We start from the raw sequence: 6,000 nt of genomic DNA, 5'->3' as shown, positions 1-6,000 counted from the left end.
TGCTTAGGGAGAACAAGGTATTAATGTAGGTCTTTCCTAAAAGCAACGTGGCATAAAGTAAATTTTCAAAAAGCAAGGGATACCTATATTTGGTTTTGTCACTCTTTTTCATTTTAGTCATTTTTGTAGGTATGAAAATACATGCCATCATGGTATTAACTTGCAGTTCCCTGATGACTAATAATGTTCATCATCTTTTCACATTTTTTAGCCACTCATTTTCATTAAAGTGTCTGCTCAAGCTTTTCCCCCTTCTTAACAGAATTGTTATCTTGTAATATTGATTTGTAGAAGTTCTTTTTTTTTTTTTAAAGATTTTATTTATTTAATCGACAGAGAGAGAGACAGTCAGCGGGAGAGGGAACACAAGCAGGGGGAGTGGGAGAGGAAGAAGCAGGCTCCCAGCAGAGGAGCCTGATGTGGGGCTCGATCCCAGAACACCGGGATCACGCCCTGAGCCGAAGGCAGACATTTACGACTGCGCCACCCAGGTGTCCCTGATTTGTAGAAGTTCTACCCATATTCCGAACACAAGACCTTTTTCAGATGTAGTTATTGGAAATATTTCTCCCTTTCAAATCTTTTAGCAATATCTTTAATGAGAAGTGTTTTGTTTTACTTCTGAATTTAGTTCTAAATTCCATTTTGTCCTTTTTTATGGTTATGTCTTTTATGGATTAATTGTAAATTCCTTGCTTACCCCATGGTCACCAAGATATTATCCTTCCTTTTTTTCTTTTAGCAGCCTTACAGTTCCTACTCTTCTGTGTAAGTGTAGGACGCATCTTGATTTGATTTCGCGCATAGTGTGAGACAGATTATGAGGAAATATTTCTTCTCTTCATTTGTACAGTTACTGTAGCACCCTTTGTTGGAGACACTTTCAAAACCCCATTGAATCTCTAGGATTTCTTTGTTAAAAATCAATTGTCGGGGTGCCTGGGTGGCACAGCGGTTAAAGCGTCTGCCTTCGGCTCAGGGCGTGATCCCGGTGTTCTGGGATCGAGCCCCACATCAGGCTCCTCCTCTATGAGCCTGCTTCTTCCTCTCCCACTCCCCCTGCTTGTGTTCCCTCTCTCGCTGGCTGTCTCTATCTCTGTCAAATAAATAAATAAAATCTTTAAAAAAAAAATCAATTGTCCATTTAGATCTGGGTCTATTTCTGGCCACTATATTTCTATCCTTAGGCCAACACTATACTGGTTTGATTATTGTAGTATTATGGCAAACACTGAATACTGATAGTGCAAATTCTCCAAATTTGCTCTATTTCAAGATTGCTTTCCCTCCTTCAGGGCCTTTACATTTCCATTTCATTAGAATTAACTACCACTGACTGCAATGATCATTAGTTCTGACAGAACAAATATCCTTACTTATTCCCTGGACACAATGAAATGATTGCACTTCCGGGCTCCTAGCAGTTGAGTGAAGATCTAAATCTAAAACTAATCTACAGATTGAGAGTGGACGGGATGCTGGTACTTCTGGCCTGAACATTTATTAGCAAGTTGAGACCTTCAAGAGCTGCCTCATTCCCTTCGGACAGAGTCAGCAATTACACTTCAGTCGACAGCAGCTCCCTCAGCCTGGGTCCCTAACTGGCTCTGATGTCCAGAGCCCTCTTGACCTCAGGTGCACACGCTATGGGGAGAAACAAATAAACACTTACTACGCTAACTGAGTCACATCTGGGGGGTGTTTGTTACCACAGTGTTATGTGTTCAATCTAGACTTACATAATTTCTTTGCTAACCCTCATTGATATCTACCCTCAACACAGATTTCACATATCAATGATTTATAAAAGTCTGGAAAATTATTTCCATTAGCATTCATTCAAGGAAGATGAAGTGTTATAATTAAAATCTGTCTCAATGTATATTTCCCTAACCATGTTTTGCAAAACTAGTTAGTCCTAGAATATGTTTGTAGATATTCTTCATAAAAGCATCCAATGTTATCATAAAATCAATAAACCCTGTATATTCTAGAACTTTCTAAGTGAGCAAAGATACTAAGGACCCATAGAAGACCCTGCAGTTAAAGAGCTTAATTTAAATACAACTTCAAGTAAAATTTATTTGAGTATTGACGAGTAAATCCATCTTTCCATAATAAAACAGAACCACATTTCATAATTTGAGAAAGTGAAAGGTATAGCACATTAATGGCTCTGATCTTTGATCTTTTTCAAATATCTATTACTGTTACCCTCTGCAAACAGCCTTCTGAAGGTTGCCGCTCACATCTCCCAAGAGGGCCCTCTGCCCCCCGCAGAGCATCGTCAAGTCTCCTCTCATCTATCTGTGTGCCACGGGCCTCTCTTTCCTTGCTGATACCAAGACTACTCTCAATAAGATCCTTTGGTTACATCTGTGTAAAAAGAAAACCTAAAAAATTTAAGCATTAAAGAATCGTGTATGAGCAATTCAACATTTTGACTATCGGTAAGTTCCTTCTCTCCTGAACATTTTAGTCAACAATAGTTTCATTTTAAATTTGGAGCCTACGTTCTGCTGTTTCACAATGATGCTGAAACTTCCTTTGATCAAACTTTGGAACAACTTCCTGTTTGGGATATACCTAAGAAAAAAATCCTGCTGTCCTGAAAGAAAGTCTTAGAATGTTCTTTACCTACTGGCTAACCTGACTGGCACAGGTGACCCAGAATTGGCAAAGAGTATACAAACCAAAAGTTTATTGTTTCAATTAAAGTCATGACCTCAACCTCTCCTCTGATTCTCTAGGCCTTTCATTTTACCAGAGACCTCCCAATCCAGACAAGCCTTCATTCAGTAATACAGAGAAGATAACGTAGGCAATAGCTAGAAGGTCTAGAGAAGGTAAATAGTTTACAGCTGGGGAAAAAAAAAAACAGAAAGAAGAGGAGAATAAAAGTTAACAGAAAAGATAAAAAAGACGATGAATAACCATGGAGGGAAAAAGGCCCTTTTATTTTTGGAGTTCCAATGCAATCTTGACCTCTAATGGACCAAAAGTCACAATCTAATTCAATGAACATTTGTGGCACATGCATCACACGGTTGAAATGGTGGTAGGTAGGTCCTGCGGCTTTAAAAAAAGGGCCTGAGGTAAGGAAGGTAGATAAACATTAAGTGACATGACCGAAGCCTTGTATCTAAGGTGCAAGTAGAGTCACATGGACGGCAAGACAGCAAATCCCTCTGGTTCATTCCTCATGTTCCATCTGACCTCTAAGCTTCTCTCAGATCCTTCCAGGAAATTCAGTGTGCCACATGATTTTTCCACCACTCGTCCCATGTTCTGCTTCAGCCCTCTGGTACCAACGTCCTGAGAGAGCGTATAAATTGCCCAGGTGTTGTTTCCAAGCGGTCCCCAAAGCTCCCGGTGTGTGAGGAACCAAATGAAATGGCATTCATCGTTGCACGGAAACGGGGGCCAGTCTCTCTTCCTTGACTTTGTACCGTACAGTCACCTACACCCTGCAGCAAAACTTGTCCCTTGAAGTCTGGTGTTCCCTCCTTGCCACTTTCATCTCCAGCTGTGAAAACTGCCATAGCCCTTTTCTCTGCAGGGCTCGATGCTAGTCCCTGGAATTGGGTAGAGGACCAATGCCATGCACTTACGGGTTTGTTCTGTTTCGTTTTTCTAGATTCCAGGTACACAGTGCACGTGTGTCCTCAGCAAGCGCCAGCTCTCCAGTGAATGCACTCACGCAGGTAGGCGACCAGGTGCGTGGGCCTCCCCATCCTCATCAGACACTACAAATGCCTGAATCTCTGGGGAGTCTGAGCTAGAATGACTACCAACAAATAAGTAAGAGGGGGCGGGATGGATAAGCCATCCTTATCCTACCCAGAGACTCAGAGATATGTATATATCTAAAGATAACAGTGTCAGGACAAATAGAAGTACAGCCTCTCTTATCTGCTGCATCAGGGAATGCTAGACTGTCTCGCAATTACCCTTTTTCCTCATGTTTGCGAGTGACCAGTGTGAGCATGGTTGTACCACAGATCAGGGGATCTGGCTGGGATAACAACACAGTAGTAAGAGTTACAGCATCTTTCATCACAGGAGGTGTAGATCTGATTCACCACTTTGAAGGACTATTACTATTCCATTATGTGAAATAATCACATTGATCATTCCCAGTGATGAACGTTTCAATTGTTTCTATATCTTACTATGATAAAAATAAATATGATCCATAACAAGAAATATTTTTAAACATTGGCATCTTTTTCCTCAGAGTAGATTAGAGGTAAGACAGATGGTTTAACGTTACTTATAATTACAGTCATATACATACTTTGCCCGTATTTTTATTTATATTGTATGGAGTGGACTTTCAAAGACAGGGTTGATTATCTTGTGGAGATACAATCTCATAATTTCAATATTGCTTTGCAGGGTAATTGCTAACTCTGCTTTTGGAGAACATCATATTATTAATATTGAAATTTTAGGGGCACCTGGGTGGTGCAGTCTTTGGGCATCTGCTTTCGGCTCAGGGCGTGATCCCGGCGTTATGGGATCGAGCCCCACATCAGGCTCTTCTGCTATGAGCCTGCTTCTTCCTCTCCCACTCCCCCTGCTTGTGTTCCCTCTCTCGCTGGCTGTCTCTCTGTCACATAAATAAATAAAAAATCTTTAAAAAAAATGTTTAAACTTTATTGAAACTTTTAGAGTGAAATAACCTTTGCTTTCTTTAGCCAAACTAACAAAAATACAAAGCTGTTTTGAGAAAATCATTGAAAATCTGGATTAAAATGTCAATATTTCTACTATAAAGTAGAGTTTTAACCTAATAAAATATAAGGGACTTAATTTGCAATTTGCCTTTCGAATTTGAAAATGCTTTATTTTCCGTTGTTCCAGAGACAGGTCAGTCATCGGCTACAGGATCATGGCCACTGTGGCTTTGCCGCCGTATGGAGTACAAAACTTGCTGATGTGGGTATTATTAAACAGGTATGCCCTTGTGCTTATGTAAACATCCAAAATGCAATTTATGTGCATTTCGATGCGCTAAATCTTAACCCAGTTAAAGTCGCTTTGCTCCACTAGGACTGCATCGATGAAGTCAGTGCTCCGGGCAGTGCCGTAGGGGCTGGGGACGGGCACAGAGTCCTCCAGGACAGAACTCCAGCCCTCGGGATGGCGGGTCTGCACCGCTAACCCTCTGGCGATGTGAAATCCCAATTGAAGACGGCTTTAGAATCAAGGTGGGAAGTCAGACTAACTTCCATGCCCAGGAGAGTTCATAGTTAATTCTATTCAGTTTGCAAGTGTGACAATAATGACTCTTTCATGCACTGTATTTTATGCCCTCGTAAAATACATGCATTTTCTAATTCTAACCTTCATGATGCATATAGGACAGTCACTGTTACTCTCACTCTGTCATGTTTTGGGTGACAGTTTCACACATTTCTAACTTATTCTCAGTCTTCTTTGTCAAATTCTCTACTTCTTTGCTGCCCAGCCTGTCTCCTAAATATTCCTGTCTACAGGAAATCCGTTCAGCAAACATTCACTGGTACTAGCGTTCTAGTAAATTATAAGATATGACCCCATGGAATAAGGAGCCGAGGTCTAAGGGGGTAGGCAGTTGAGCATTATGATAGAAGTATGTGGCAGGTGTTTCTAAAAGGAATGGTACTTTGCATGTAGTGGAAGTACTAAGATAGTCTTTGGAGAAGACAACATCTGAGCCGAGTCTTTTAAGAGTGCCATGGAGAGTGTGGAAGCTTTTTGAGGCAGAACCACCGCAGGTGCAAGGGCATGAAAACAGTAAGGTGTAGGAGGAGTCCGGGCATTCTGATAGGAAGAGTGAAGCGTAGGGAGGCTGGTCTTTTAGGGGGCTCTACTCCTCTGAGCAGCGTTTATGACACAGAAGATGTTAAAGCTGTGCATATTATTTTATTTGCACTTTAAACACATCATGTGCTCAGTAGACACCATGGGCAATAAACTGGGGCATGAAACCCTAAGGTGGATGAACTACTGTAA

Source organism: Ursus arctos, unplaced genomic scaffold (assembly GCF_023065955.2).
Source record: "Ursus arctos isolate Adak ecotype North America unplaced genomic scaffold, UrsArc2.0 scaffold_11, whole genome shotgun sequence".
Classification (NCBI taxonomy): Eukaryota; Metazoa; Chordata; class Mammalia; order Carnivora; family Ursidae; genus Ursus; species Ursus arctos.
The sequence above is the reverse complement of the archived record's forward strand: the minus strand, read 5'-3'. Positions refer to the sequence as shown.